Below are 14723 nucleotides of genomic sequence, written 5' to 3' on the forward strand. Positions count from 1 at the left end.
CCTTAATTACAAAGAAGGGCAGGGGCTTCCCAGGGCTTTCTGAGTCACGAAACATTTGGAAACTGAAAGAAGACCCTAGAACAAAAAGGAACCAGAAGCTGGAGGGAATGAATTGCAGGATTTTGTATTTTGATAGTTCCCCAAGACCCTCAACCAGATGGATTGACAAGGTGACTGCAACAATGGACTTAAGCACAGTGGAGATTGTGAGGATGGTGCCGGATGAAGCAGAGTTTTGATTTCTTGCACACAGGGCTGCTAGAAGATGGAGTGGACTGCATGGCATCTAAAAACAACAAAAGGAAAAGCTTTGAAAGTTGGTAGTTTACATCAGGTTTGGGAAGCACTCGCTTAGTCTCAGACAAAATAGAACTGAGCAGCAAGATGAAGATGGCCCTCAACCTTGACAAATAAATAAAAATACATCTCGATAACAAAATCCTTGTGTTTTAAAACATGTTTTGGTTATTCAGGGATCAGCGTTCCAGCAAATTTGTTTGGAAGAGGGCCAAATGTGGAAGCTTAAGAAAAGGAAGCATCTCTCTGAGGGAAAGAACTTTTGAGAGTGAAGAGCACTGAAACTATCTCAACTTGATATATAGTCACTCACATTCACTGACCGGAAGAAAAGGAATCCCTTAATAGCTGGCTTTGGATGTAAATTTGGATTCACTCATCACCTGGAGCCACAAAGAAAAGCAGCACAGAAAGCAGAAAAGAGGAGGGGGCAAACCCCCACCAAACTGTGAAGCAGAGAGAATGAGAGGAAAGATCAGAGTGGCTTAAGAGGCAGATGGGATGAGAAGAAGTAAGAGCGCGCAGTGACAGATACTAGAAAAGGTGATGAGAACCTTCTAAAGAAGCAGCAAGCACCAAAGGGCGGGTTCTGTATACCTCAGCAACCCTCAGGGACTGGAGCCTCCCACCAAGCTATCCCTCGATGTGGTCAGTGGTCAACAAAGGATCCCATTAACCATTGTGTTCGCTGAGACTGTAGAGGAAAGGTATATTAAAAAAAAAAAAAAAGTAAAGTGGTTAAATGGGGGAGGGGGAGGGGGATATTGCTGTTTTAAAGGGCAGCCTGATTGCTAATAGGTTGAAATGAAGCCAGAGCATGGAGCTCAGTCACTTGCATCCTCGTTTGTGAAGGACAGTTTCTGGAGGAGGACTGCCCCCTCCCCAGGTCTTCCGGTGGAAAGTGCACCAGCTCGCCGCCCGCCGGACCTCAGACACCGTCACAGCGCCCCCCGCCGGCCGAGCGTGAAGGGAACCTCCGCCGCGTTCGCTCTCGAGGCTTCGCGGTGCCGTGAAGGAAGGTAATGGGTTTCCACGCAATTTGACGGGAAAATAGACCCCCCCAAAAAAAACCCCAAACTTAGCTCCACGTTTTTAATTGAAGTAACTATCTTAGTGTCATCTTGTCCAGAGACCTCCGGCTCTAAACGTTTGGGACTAAAAAAAAACACTCCAGCCCCCTTCAGGTAGTAGGGGGATGTCTGGAGAAGCACCTGCCAGCTTTAAGTTGGGGTGCGTTCGGGAAGAGGCTGGCGCGGTGCGGCTCACAGGGAGCCTCTGAAAAGTTGCATTGAGAAACGTCGATTGTTTCACATGTTCCGAGCGTCTCTCGCTCGGATCCCGGCCACGGCGACGGCGACGGCGTAGCAGGGGCAGCGGCTGGAGAGGGCTGGGTGGCAGGAGGGCGCTGGACGCGCGCGCCTGGCCCGCGCCCTGAGCTCGCCGGCTCGCTCGCTCGGGGAGAGCCCGGCCGCCTCGGGAGCATCGAGCTCGGGGGGAGAGCCCGGCCGGAGCACCGTAGCCTGCGGGCGCGGGAGCCGACGCGGGGCGGGGGTTGGGGTCCGAGCGCCGGGGGTGCCGTCGGCGGGACTCGCGCAGCCGCACTCGGGGCTCCGGCTCCGGGCTCCTCCTCCCGGCTCCGTAGTAAGCATGGCGGCAGCGGCGTTTGTGGTTCCTCGGGTGAAACAGAAAGCGGGAGCTACGCGGAGAGGGAGCGGGGAGCGGGGCTGAGGCGGCGCCGTCACTGCCGGGAAACCAGCCCCGGGTCGGCAGCCGCGGAGGCCCCAGAGCTGGCTCTGCGGCTGAGTAAACAGAGAACGATCTCGGGAACCCGAAGAAGAGGCGCCAGGGGAGCCGCCTCCCCCTGCCTCGGAGTGGCGTGCCTCGGAGGTGAGAGCGCGGGGCACCCCGTCGGCCGAGGTAGAGAGAGCCGCCCGGGACCGTTAGGCTGGGGCTCCGGGGGCCCGGGCGCCCGAGGACCAGGCCCCGTCGAGGGGTCCGGCCCAGCCGTCCCGGGGCGCGCTGCGGGCTCGCGGGGGACCGGCCCCGCCGACTTCTAGCACCTGCGGCAGCCGGGCTGCGGGAGGGGCTTGCAGTACGTGGCCGGGCGGGGGTGGGGGGTGTCCCAGCCTGCCGGCCACCGTGGGGGGAACACAGGCGGCCCTCCCACCCCGGCGGCGCCGCGCAGAGAGAGTGTCCCGCTCCTGTTGGGGTTAAACCCTGGGAAAACCCGCCCTTCGGTCTGGTCCTGTTTGGCTGCCGGATACCTGGCAGCTCCCCGCCGGCCAGCTAACCACCTGTTCGCGTCCGGGCTGCCGGACGCTGCCGGCCGGGGACACTGTGGGTCTGGGAACTTTCCGCACGACTCTGGGAGGACCTGGTGTGTTAGGTAAAGGCACATCGACCCCTCGTGTAGCCGTTAATCGCGGCGGCTGTTCAATTTTCGTCTTTTATGACTGTTGTTGTTAAAAAGCCTTGGGCGACTGCGGAGTCGGGGGAGGGGGGGGCGCGTGGTTGGCGGTGCGCGGACGCGAGACTTGGAGGGTTTCTTCTCTGTGCGATTTTATTATGCACGTTCCTTTGGGGCGTCTTTGGGTGTCCGGGAAGACTAGCAGGCTGACGGGTTTTGGTTTTTTTTTTGTTTGTTTGTTTTCTGTTTTTTTAATTTAAATGTTAACAGCCCTGTATGGACTTTTAAACGGCGCAGCCCCGTTATTTGGTTTCTTACTGTTACTCTGTGGTGGTTGTTTTTTGGGGGGTTTGTTGTTGTTGTTCTTCTTCTTGAGACCGAAGTTGGTGTATTTTCTGTATTTCCAGAATGATAGGAGAGCAATTGAAGGCTAAAGTACTTTTTTTACTCTGTTATTTTATGGCCGTGCTGTTGTGCGCAGCGCCAGTACTAAACATATGTCACGCAGGAGTTGGGGCCATATGTTAGGCAGAAAGGAGTGCGTTTTGTGGCTGTGAGCTTTTATTTGTATATTGAGTGTTTGCCTGTTTGCTAAACCTGTCATTCTTGCTGCCTTGTAAGTTTTCTCTTAACTAAAAACCTCCAAGAGACATTAATCCCTCTGCCTTTTTATATTACCCTCAAGTAGTGAGGGAAATATTACATTTTTCCGAGTAGTGAAATAATCTCACGGAGACAAATGGTGGAACGAACAGAAAACTGTGATAAAGAAACCTTTTTAGCACATCTCTTACAAAGTATAAACTGTAATTTTTGCGTTTTGTGTTGTAACCCACTCAAGGTGTTGCTGTGTCCAGCCACACCAATTAGTGAAAAGAAAGGGTGATGACTTGACAGGAAATCTTAACTAAAATTTTTATGTTGGGGGCGGAATTCAGCACTGTCACATTCATTTAATGATATTTTGCCCTTTCTCTTCATAGATTAGTCCTTCATTACTATGTACTGTTTACCTCTGGGCAATTTTTTCTGTCCTGGGCTGTTTGCCTTTTGCCACCTGTGTGCTTCTACATCAACTCCCCCGTTTTTTTCCTTTTCTTTTTGTGTGAATCCTCTGAATCATTGAGGAAAAATAACCTGGTTAACTCTGGCTTCATTCAAGCTTAATTGTAGTAATAATAATTTCCTTCTCCCAAGTAATGATAATGCATTTTTAAAACCCAGATTCTATGATTATTTTTTCTTCAGCATATGTTTCATCATGCATGTCCTCTCGTCATTTAAATAATTGAGAGCTAATGCATTTTATTTTTATTATATATACATGTAATGATTACTTTTTACTTGTAAAATGTCTGAAGTATAACATTAAGAATATTTTATTACAATTAAGGAAAATAAATCTCTGATCAACAAGGAACTCAGAAACATGGGATGCATGATTTATTCTAATTTTTTATAGCTTTGATTAGGTAAACAGCATTTAATTTATAATTTATTTTTGGTTTATGTTCATCAGTAATATAATTGTTTTAAAATGTTTATGTATTTTTTTTACATTACTGCTTCTGGAAATTCTATATCTTCTATTTTATATTTTAAAAATATAGTTTGAGAAGGAATAAAAAAGATTTTTCTTTTTAATGTTCTTGAAGCAGTTTTTTCATGTAAATTAATCAAGCTGGTGTCTTTTCTGTTTTATTAGACATGCTTTCCAATTTTATTAGATAATCAATACGAGTGCTTGATTTTTGCTTGTTTGTTTTTAACAAACTCAAGTAGATTAAATTAACGACACAAGCAGTCCCTTGGTTAAGAATGTCCTAATCCTCTGATTTTCTGTACAAGGCTGTTTAGAAGCAATCCTATAAAACCCATTATATTCAACATTCAGTGGTTTGTAATAAAAAAGAAGTAATACTTTTGAGACGGGCATCAAAACATTATTATGACTGTTTTGTGATGCTATCTTTTAGTGTATCTACAATATTTAATTTTTTTAATGCCTAGAACTGTACACTATCTATACTTAGACAAGCCTTTGACATGCTAAAGTTAGATGTCAGTAATGCCGACCTCACTTTTCCAGTTTATTTATAAATATTATTTAAAACAGATTTAGGATTAGAACTCATTCATATTCTGGAAACTACCTGTATTTTAAGTTTAAAGATTTTTACCATTGTGCATGACTTGTTCGATTGAGCCTTTTTAGTTCCTCAGTTTATCACAGTGCCAAAAAAAGGAAGATGGACCTTTTTGTCTCATCCCATGAGGAGGGACTTGTTCTCAGCTCTCTCAGATGACTTCTTTCTCTTTACAGCCTTTAACTGTCTTTCGGCCAGTTTCTTTGCTAACCAGGCCCGGGGACCTCTTAGAACTCTAATGGAGTGCTCTTGGGTAAATAAACTTCTTTTCCATTAAAAAAAAAAAGAGAGAGAGAAATGGACTTTATTGTTAACCGTAACTTGTTAAAAGTAAATTAAGGATTAGTTGAAAGACAAATTTTGTTTCTGTTTAGCTTTTAAAAAATATATTGTGAGATGTTATAATTTTATAATGCTCTTATTGCGTTATTTCATAATATTTGTCTTTATCCTTTGATCCTTATCTCTGTACCCTCCCACTGCTGTACTTGTGCTTTTCTCTCATAGATACTATCTTCAGTGTAGTCTGTGATTTCCTAACAAGTTTCTTTATGGGCATAATCCTTTGATTCTGGTGGTCACATCCACCAGAGATAACATAGGAAGAAGAAAAACATTCTTCTCCCATACAGTTTACAGCCTCAGAAACCCAATGGAGGGTCAGCTATGAGTTAGTTCTGATTAGAGGTCAATGAGTATTGTATTACCACTTACTACCAGCCTTTAATGGCGCTCTGATGACTTAGTGGTAAGGAATTGTGCTGCCAATACAAAGGTAAGCATTCGAATCCATTAGCTTCTTTGCAGGAGGAGGATGGGGAATATCCTTTGTTCACTGCTGCTTGAAAACCCCCTGGAGGGCCTGCAGTGGGTCAGTTCTGACTGAACAATACACAACAGCCAGCCTTTGGGCTGTATCTCAAAGTAAAGATGGTCAGTAAATGTTGAAGTATTAAAGTGAAGATACAAAGGTTGTGTGATGTGGGTATCCCCTCCCTCATGTAGTTTGTAAGTTGCTTGGAGATACCTGACTAAAATACAAGAAATCATTAACAAAACTATAAAATGGTATTATATTGTGTGGTACTAATTTAAAAGGAAAATAAGGCTACTGAGGGCTAGAAACACTTGCTGCAGAAAATCAAAGACTACTGCCTTCAATATGGATCACATCTAAACATCTAGGGGGACAGAAAATCTTAATTGGATCCACAATCAACACCCTCACTGCCAGCAGTCTGAAGATCTATTGCAATGGGGAAGTTTGCTATCAGGAACCTCTCCATATTACAGCATGAGCAGTGATAACAGTTTGAAGTACACTTCATTCAAGCCATGGTCCTTTCAGTCACCTCTGCTGTGGCTATAAAAGCTGGATAATGAATAAGGATGCCAGAAAAAGAATCTTTGAGTGGTGATATTGGAGACGAAAAATACCACATGGACTTCCAAAAGAGCAAGCAGATAGATCTTGGAGAAGTGCAGCCAGAGTGCTCTATGGAGGCAAAGATGTTGTTGATACTTCATCTCAGTTAATTTGATAATGTTGCTAGCAAAGGCTATTCCTTGGAGAGTGAACTCATGCTTAGAAAAGTAGAAAGTTAGCAAAAGAGAAAACAGGAGTCCCTCAATGAGGTGAATTGACACAGTGATTATAGCAGTGAACTCAGTTATGTCACAGATGATGACGATGACACAGGATAAGGCAGGGTTCCGATCTGTTAATCATAAGGGTGCTGGGAGTCACGTTTGATTCAGCAGTACAAACAACAAGGGCTAGCACACTTACGGAAGGCAATTGGAGGAAGTAGGACTTGACATTTGGGAAGAATTTAGTAGCAAAGGGAAAGGCATTCCAAAAGAGATTAACAGCCAGTGTTGGATTTAAAAATGACCCATCTGAGAGCATCCAAGGACAGGTATTAGGAGGAAGTAGGAAAGAAAGCTTAGCAGAGATCCAGCCGCAAGGCCTGTTCAAAAGAGGAATAGGCATTGCTGGAAAAATAGGCATTAATGGACAAGAACAGTTTGTGTCATGATGAGTCCATCACTGGAAGAAGAATGCATCTACTTTGACATATTAATACCTTAAACTTTGTATATAAACTTTGTCTAGCCTAGATCAGAGGTTGGCAAACTTTCACTGAGTGTCTGGTGTTGGGAGCCTAATAGACTCTGATAACTGTTTGTTTGTTGTGTCTTCTTTTTTACAGTTCTCAACAAAATGTAAAAAACATTCTTAGTTGAAGAACTAAACTAAAAGTGGCTAAGGGCTGGATTTGGCCAGTGGGCCTAGTTTGCCTACACTCAGCTAATTGGTTCAATAATTCTCCATATAACATATTTTGTGGGCCATATGGTCTACATTTAATGTGCTTGTTCCAACTACCATTTATATGTTGTTCCTACATTATAGTACAAATTAAAATGGGTGACGATAAGTGTTTCTGTGATCATTATTTTGTGGCTAGACTCCCACAACCTTTAGAGCCTAGGTTTCAGAACTAGAAAGTGAAAGCAGAAAAAACCTTTTATTGCTTCAAGTGTCAGTACTTGAAAGAGTTTTATCATTCAGGCTATTTACATTTTCTAGAAAGCATTTTGAAAAATATTTTCTATAGTGACTAAAAATCTAGATCTTCGTTTTACCCTCACCACTGACTAGTGATATAATCTTGTTAGGGTTTTTCAGTCTCACTTTCCTAATTCTGAAGATGGAGGACAGTATTCATCCTGTTTTTCTAACACAAATATTGAGAACCCAGAGAGATGTTGAGAACAGTAAAAACCTTAAAGTGTCTTATAAGCACTGACATTTTTGTTATTAGTTGCTGTTGAATGGTTTAAAAATCAAGAGTGTGACAGGGCTATCTTGTTTCTCTATACCTATTCAATCTGTATGTTAAAATCATTTGAGAAGCTTAGACTCTGTAAAGAATGTGGCATCAGGATTGGAGGAAGACTCATCAACAACCTTCATTATGCATGTTCCAACCATTCCTACTAAAAGTGATGAGGGCTTGAAAATCAGGGAGTACAGCCTTCAAGATGGATAACATTGCAACATTAAGAAAACAAAAGACTTCACCACTGGACTAACAGGCACCATTGGGATAGATGAAGATTGAAGTTGTCAGTGATTTTTATCTTCTTTTAATCTACAATCAACAGCCTTAATTTGCTTTTCTTTTTTAAAAAATTATTATATACATGGATTTTTAAAAATAGTTTCTGTTTTTTTGCAAAGATGGAAATCAAAATATTTGTTGCATTGGGGAAATCTGTCAGGGACCTCGTCAAAGTACTGAAGAAAAGCACCTGATCCAAACCATGATATTTTTAGTTACTCACTATGCATCTGAATGTTGGACAGTGACTAAGAATGACAGAAGAAGAATCAATGCCTTTGAGTTGTGGTGTTGGAGAAAAGCAGTGATATCCCATGGACAGCCAAAGAACAAATAAATGGGTCTCGGAAAAAGTGCAGCCACAGTGCTCCTCAGAGGCAAAGATAGTTAAACTTCAGCTCACATGCTTTGGCATATTGTTAGGAGATGCTAGTCTATTAAGACATCATGCTCAAAAGTTTAAGGGTTAGTGAAGGAGAGGAAAATCTTCAACATGAGTCAACATAGTGACTGTATCAGTGGGTTCAAGTATATCAAAGAGAATGAGGATGGTACAAGATAGAACAAGGTTCATATCTATTATTCATAAGGTCATGGTTGATTCAGTAGTACCTAAAAACAGTAATACCCAACAACTTGACTCATGGCAACTTTGTGTATTAATGAAACATTGCCTGGTCCTGCATTGCATATTGAAAGTAATAAAAGTCCACCTCTCTCTTCCCGCCCTTTTTAATTTATATAAGACTGGCAGTCAGTTTTATTTTCTGAAATTCTAGAAACATAATTAGACTTTTCAGTAAGTATTTAATTTGCTCCAGAAGTCTAACTCCTTTCTTGGCAAAAGAAAATATTTAAAACTCTGTTCCTCTTCCCATTTTGGGTGGTGGTTTTTTAAAAAAATTATTATTAACTTTAATGAAAATTTACAGAGATTTTGGATTTCTGTTCATTCATTGTTGTATTTTTCTCCCAGCCCACGCTCCCCCCGCCCCCCAGTACACTCTTCTCTTTGAAAAGTAAAGGAAAAATTCTTCATTGTTTTACAGTCCCTCGCCCCAGGTCCACCCCACTATGCAGCCTCGTTCTGGACTCCTGTCATTACAATAATACCTAATCACATATCCCTTTTAAACAGTTTTTTCTCTCATCTGTTTCAATGCAGTGTACATAATGTATCCCATCTTTCTCAGTCTGCCCCAATCCCAATGTCAGTCCCGTTTTACAACAGTAGCACTGTGCAGTATTTGTCCTTTTGTGACTGAGATAAATATGTGACTCAGCATAATGTCCTCCAGGCTCACCCATTTTGAATAATATTGAATGAGTTCCTTGTTTTTCAGTGCAGCATAGTATTCCATTGTGTGAATATACCACAGCTTCTCTATCCATTCTTTTGTTGATGGGCACATAGGTTGTTTCCAACTCCTTGCTATTGTGAGCAAAGCCACGGTAAACATGGCTGTGTATATCTGCTTGGGTGTCAGTTATGGTCTCTTTGGGGTATATTTCCAGTAGTGGAATTGGGGGGTCAAATGGTATCTCTATTTGCAACTTTTTGAGAAAGCGCTACACTGCCTTCCACAGTGGTTGCACCATTTTACACTTCCATAAACAGTGAATAAGGATTCTAGTTTCTCCACAACCTCGCCAGCATTTGTTGCTTGCTGTTCTGTTAAATTTTGCTATTCTGACTGCGGTGAGATGATATCTCATAGTTGTTTTGATTTCCATCTCTCTTAGAGCTAGGGATTTTGAACATTTCTTCATGTGCTTGTTGGCCATCTGAATGTCGTCTTTGGTGAAATGTCTGTTCATATCCTGTGCCCATTTTTCTATTGGATTGTTTACTTTTATCTTGTGGTGCTTGAGTATTTTATAAATTCTAGATATAAGTCCCTTATCTGACATGTCATTACCAAATACTTTTTTCCAGTCTGTGGCTTCCCTTTTTACCTTTTTGGAAAAGTTTTTGGATGTGCATAAGGATTTGATTCTTAGAAGGTCCCATTCATCTATTTTATCTTCTCTTGGTTGTAGATTCCCTTTCCCAGTTTTATTAAGCTGCTGCTATTAGGTGTTGTCAAGTCCATTACAACTCATAGCAACCCTATAGAACAGCAGACCTAAGTTCTAGTGCAGTCATGTCCAATGTCTCTCCCTTTATGTAAAGGAATACTGATTATCTTTTCCAGGCAATTTCAGTTCTTTTTTCCAAAGAGAAGTAAAAATATGCAAAAGTGGATTTCTCAGTAGCTTCTTCTTTTTCAGATGAAAGACTGAAAGGTGTATCTGTAGTAATAAAATTCATGTGTTGAACTCTAGTTGAATTTAAGGCACTGTACTTGATTATATTGAAAATTTTTATGCAACCAAGAAGGATAGAGATAGGGAACTGCCAGAAGTTCAGGCAGGATTTAGAAGAGAGTGTGGTACCAGGGATATCATTGCTGATGTTAGATGGATCCTGGCTGAAAGTAAAGAATATCAGAAGAATGTCTGCTGTTCTGTATTGACTATGGAAAGGCATTTGACTGTGTGGATAATAACAAGTTGTGACTGACAATGAAAAGAATGGGAATTCCAGAGCACTTAATTGTGCTCATGTGAAACCTATACCTGGAGGCTGTTGTGTGAACAGAGCAAAGTAACACTCCATGGTTTAAAATTAAGAAGGGAGTGTGTCAGGGTTGTATTCTCTCTCCATATCTATTCAGCCTGTATGCTGAGCAAATTATCTGAGAAACTGGACTGTATGAAGGAAAGTGGCATCAGTATTGGAGGGAGACTAACTCATCAATGTCCTGTGTTACGGAGATGGTACAGCTTTGCTTGCTGAAAGTGAGGAGGACTTGGAGCCCTTGTTGCAGAAAATCAAGGAATGCAGGCTTCTGTATGGATTGCATCTCAATGTAAAAAAAAAACACAAAGATTCTTACCACATGACCAATAGGCAGTCATGATAGAAAGAAGATTGAAACTGTCAACAGCGTCATCTTGCTTGTATCCACAGTACCTTGGTACCAGTAGTCAAGCAATAAAGAGATGCATTGCACTGGGAAAATCTGCACTAGGGACCTCTTCAAATTATTGATGAGTAATTATGTCAGTTTGAGGACAAGATGTATCTGATTCAGGTGTAGTCTTTCTGATTACTGGCTATGCAGCTAAGAGCTGGACAGTGAATAAGGATGAGAGAAAAATAGTTGACACCTTTCAGTTATAGTGTTGGAGAAGAGCAATGAACATCCCATCCCATGGACGGCTAGGAAAACAAACAGATATGTCTTAGAGAGGGTGCAGCCAGAGTGCTCGTTGCAGGCAAGAATAATGATACTGCCTCACCTACTTTGGGCATGTTGCCAGAAGGGGCTTTTTCTTGCGAAAGTGTGGAGTTGGCAAAGGAGAGGAAGACCTTCAACCGGTGGATTGACACAGTGACTGCTGCCGTGGGCTGTTGGGTGTCAAGAAGTGTTAGAATGGCACTGGATAGACTGGGGTTCAGACCTTTTGTTCATAGGGTCGGTAGAGTTGTACTTGACTTGATGGCGCCTAACAACAACAACAAAAGGATAGGTAGTGGTAATCTCATTTTACAAATTAAACTGTTGTTGTTGTTGTTATGTGCCGTCGAGTCAAATTAAACTACTGTTTTTAATTGACCTCTCATATCTCTCTTCCTCTTACTTTTGTAAATAATTTAGAAAAGTTAAATATGATACATCTTTGAAATAAACCTGAATATAAAAGTTATCTACAGTTTATGCTTAGATTGTGTGTGTTAACTAAACTCAGACATAGGTAAAATCTGTTTTGATGTCTTATTTTTCTTTCTCATGATCTACGTGTTAACATTATTTTAACAGAGTAGTTTAAAAACTTAAATTAAGGAAGTTGGTCTCAACCATAGGGAGTTATGTTGCTAACCTAAAAACTTATGATCTCCTTACTATCTGATTCTCCAGTAAGCTAATTTAACTTCTTTATATACACATACAAGTACAACCACATATGTATGGGAAAGAACTCTTTCTATTTCTTGGGATTATAAATAGATTATTAAGTACATTTTAAAGAATAGTTAATAAGGCTTTTCAGTAAATGCCATATATAATTACTTTTGTTGAAATTTGTCAGTAAGGAGTAGTATTTTCCTTTCAAAAAGTCACTTTTCTTAAGATATGCTAAAATGTTGTTATTAGGTGCCATTACATATGACTTAAAGCAACCCTATGAAAAACAGTTCTGAACCTATCGTGTCCCATCTTCAACATCTGACACACTTGAGCCCTTGGCTGCAATAACTGCATCAGTCCATCTCTTTGGGGGTCTTCCTCTCTTTTGCCAACCTTCCACCTTTCCAAGCATAATACCACTTTCCATGGAATATGTCCAGTATACATGAGATGCAGCTTTGTTGTCTTTGCCTGTAAGGAGCAGTCTGGCTGCACTTTCTCTAAGACATACTGTTTGCTCTTTTGGCACTCCATGAGATATTCTTCTCCAACACCAGAGTTCAAAGGCATCAACTCTTCTTCTGTCATTGTTCATTGTCCAATCCTCAGATGCATAGTGAGTGATTGAAAAGACGTACGAATCTGGTACACCTTTGTTCTCACACGTCATTGCTCCTCAATAATTTGAAGAAATCCCTTGCTGCAGACTTTCCTGGTGCAGTACATCAACTGATCCTCACTGCTGGTGCCAAGAGTGTTGATTGTGGTCCAAGATGAAGTCATTGACAGTTTTAGTCTTACCTCCATCTATTATGATGTTATCTGTTGGGCCAGTGGTGAGAAATTTTATTTTCTTGACATTGAGGTGCAATCCATATTGAAGGCTGTATTCTTTGATCTTCTGCAGCAAGCACTTCAAGAGCTCCTAACCTTCAGCAGCAAGTTTGTATTATTTGCGTAACATAGGTAATTGATGAGTTATGCTTAAATAGTAAAAACGTAATTTATGCTTTGTAGTTGCATTATGTTTAAATTTTTTGGAAATGTTTATTCTCTTAGCCAAGACTTTGTTCTTCAAATTGAATTTTGCCATGTAATATTTTTATTTGCAATATGTATTGAGTTAAAAAAAAGTTTAAGTATGGTTTCTTTTTTATTATTATTATTTTGTGTGTGTGTGCCGTCAAATTGGATCTGACTGGTGCAGGAGGAGATTGTCCCTCCTTCTTCAGCAGAGCATCTGGTAGATTTGAACCATGGGCCTCTGGGATTGCAGTGCAGCTTCTTGCCACTAGGCCACCAGAGCTCTCCAAAGTACAGTTTCTTAAGTAACTTCTAGGCTCATCCAATAGTTAATCATTATGCCTCCAACTCCATGGTATACTAGCAGTTTTTAAAAATTTATTTAAGTACTTGAACCTTACCAAAATTGGCCTAATGAGTGTGATAGAATAGCCTTTGGATAAATGTTTTTCTAATTTATTTTTCAGGATGCTTCCAGGCTGATAATTAAAAAGCATAAATTGAAATAATTTCCCTGTTTTAGAAGGTAAAATTACACCATGGTTACTGCTACATTAATTCTAATCATCTTTATTTCAGAGTCTGTTATCTATTGTTATCCTGTAAATCTATCATTTCTTCCCATCACTTGTTAATTGTAAGGTATAGTGTAATGAGCATATGTTTTGCATTAGTAAACATGTTGTTGTTGTTATGTGCCGTCGAGTCGCTTGCGACTCATAGAGACCCTATGTATAACAGCCCTAAACTCTGCTCTGTCCTGTGCCAATCGCACTGTCTCTGACACTCCCATCCAGATTATCCCAGTCACTGAATCAATCCACCTCATAGAGGGCCTTCCTGTCCTGCTCTGTCCCTCCACCCTCCCAAGCATGATGTCCCTCTCCAAGGACCGGTCTCTCCTCACAACATGACCAAAATATGTCAGACGAAGCCTCAGAATCCTTGCCTCCAAGGAGCCACCCGGTTTAACCCTTTCCAGGACAAATCTGTTTGTTTTCCTAGCAGTCCATGGTATTCTCAATACTCTTCTCCAGCACCACAGCTCAAAGGCATCAATTCTCCTTCTATCCTCTTTGGTCATTGTCCAACTCTCTGATGCATAACAAATGATTGTGAAGACCATAGCCTGTAAACATAGGTTTGAATTTTTGTTTCTTCTCTTTACAGGGTCTGTGTAAACATAAACATGTTATTTTGTGTCTTGGTTTCTTTATTTTTTTATTTTATTTTATTATTTTTGTGTGAGTGTACCATCAAATCAGATCTGACTGGTACAGGAGGAGATTGTCCCTCCTTCCCCAGCAGAGCATCTGGTAGATTCTAACCGTGCGCCTCTGGGATTGTAGTTGCAGCTCCTTGCCACTAGGCCACCAGAGTTCCCCAATTTCTTTATTTTAAAGTGAGTTTGTTTTTATAGTACCTGTTGTATAGATTGGATATTTAAAGGATTAAAAGAAGATTCCACTTAACATAGTAAGTAAAATACCTCCCGTAGGATATTTCTATCTAGAACTTTGACAGACATGTCATTGTCACCCAAGTATCTTGTCTTCATTCTCATCATTTATCTCTCTCTCTATTTGTTGGAAATGGGAAATGTCTAGGTCCTAGAAATATGAATGTCTCAAAAGTTAATGTCTATCCCGTTCTATTCCCTCTAGGAATTTACAGATTAGTGTGAAAGATAGATAAATGTAAATTAACAGATATTGTTGATTTCACATGCAAGCAAAATTTTGCTGAAGATTATCCAAAAACAACT

The 14723-nt window shown here is 41.1% G+C and overlaps 1 protein-coding gene across 1 annotated transcript in view; it reads left to right on the forward strand.

Annotated features, from left to right (window-relative positions):
• The first annotated feature begins 1924 nt into the window (after window positions 1-1924).
• Window positions 1925-14723, forward strand: part of FNDC3A (fibronectin type III domain containing 3A) — a 198360-nt gene continuing 185561 nt past the window's right edge. Inside the window, exon 1 of the mRNA XM_006879501.1 lies at window positions 1925-2184. The gene's annotated coding sequence lies outside the window, so the exon portion shown is untranslated. The remainder of the gene's footprint in view (window positions 2185-14723) is intronic.

Source organism: Elephantulus edwardii, unplaced genomic scaffold, assembly GCF_000299155.1.
Source record: "Elephantulus edwardii isolate Elephantulus edwardi_28Jun2011 unplaced genomic scaffold, EleEdw1.0 scaffold00004, whole genome shotgun sequence".
NCBI classification, from domain to species: domain Eukaryota; kingdom Metazoa; phylum Chordata; class Mammalia; order Macroscelidea; family Macroscelididae; genus Elephantulus; species Elephantulus edwardii.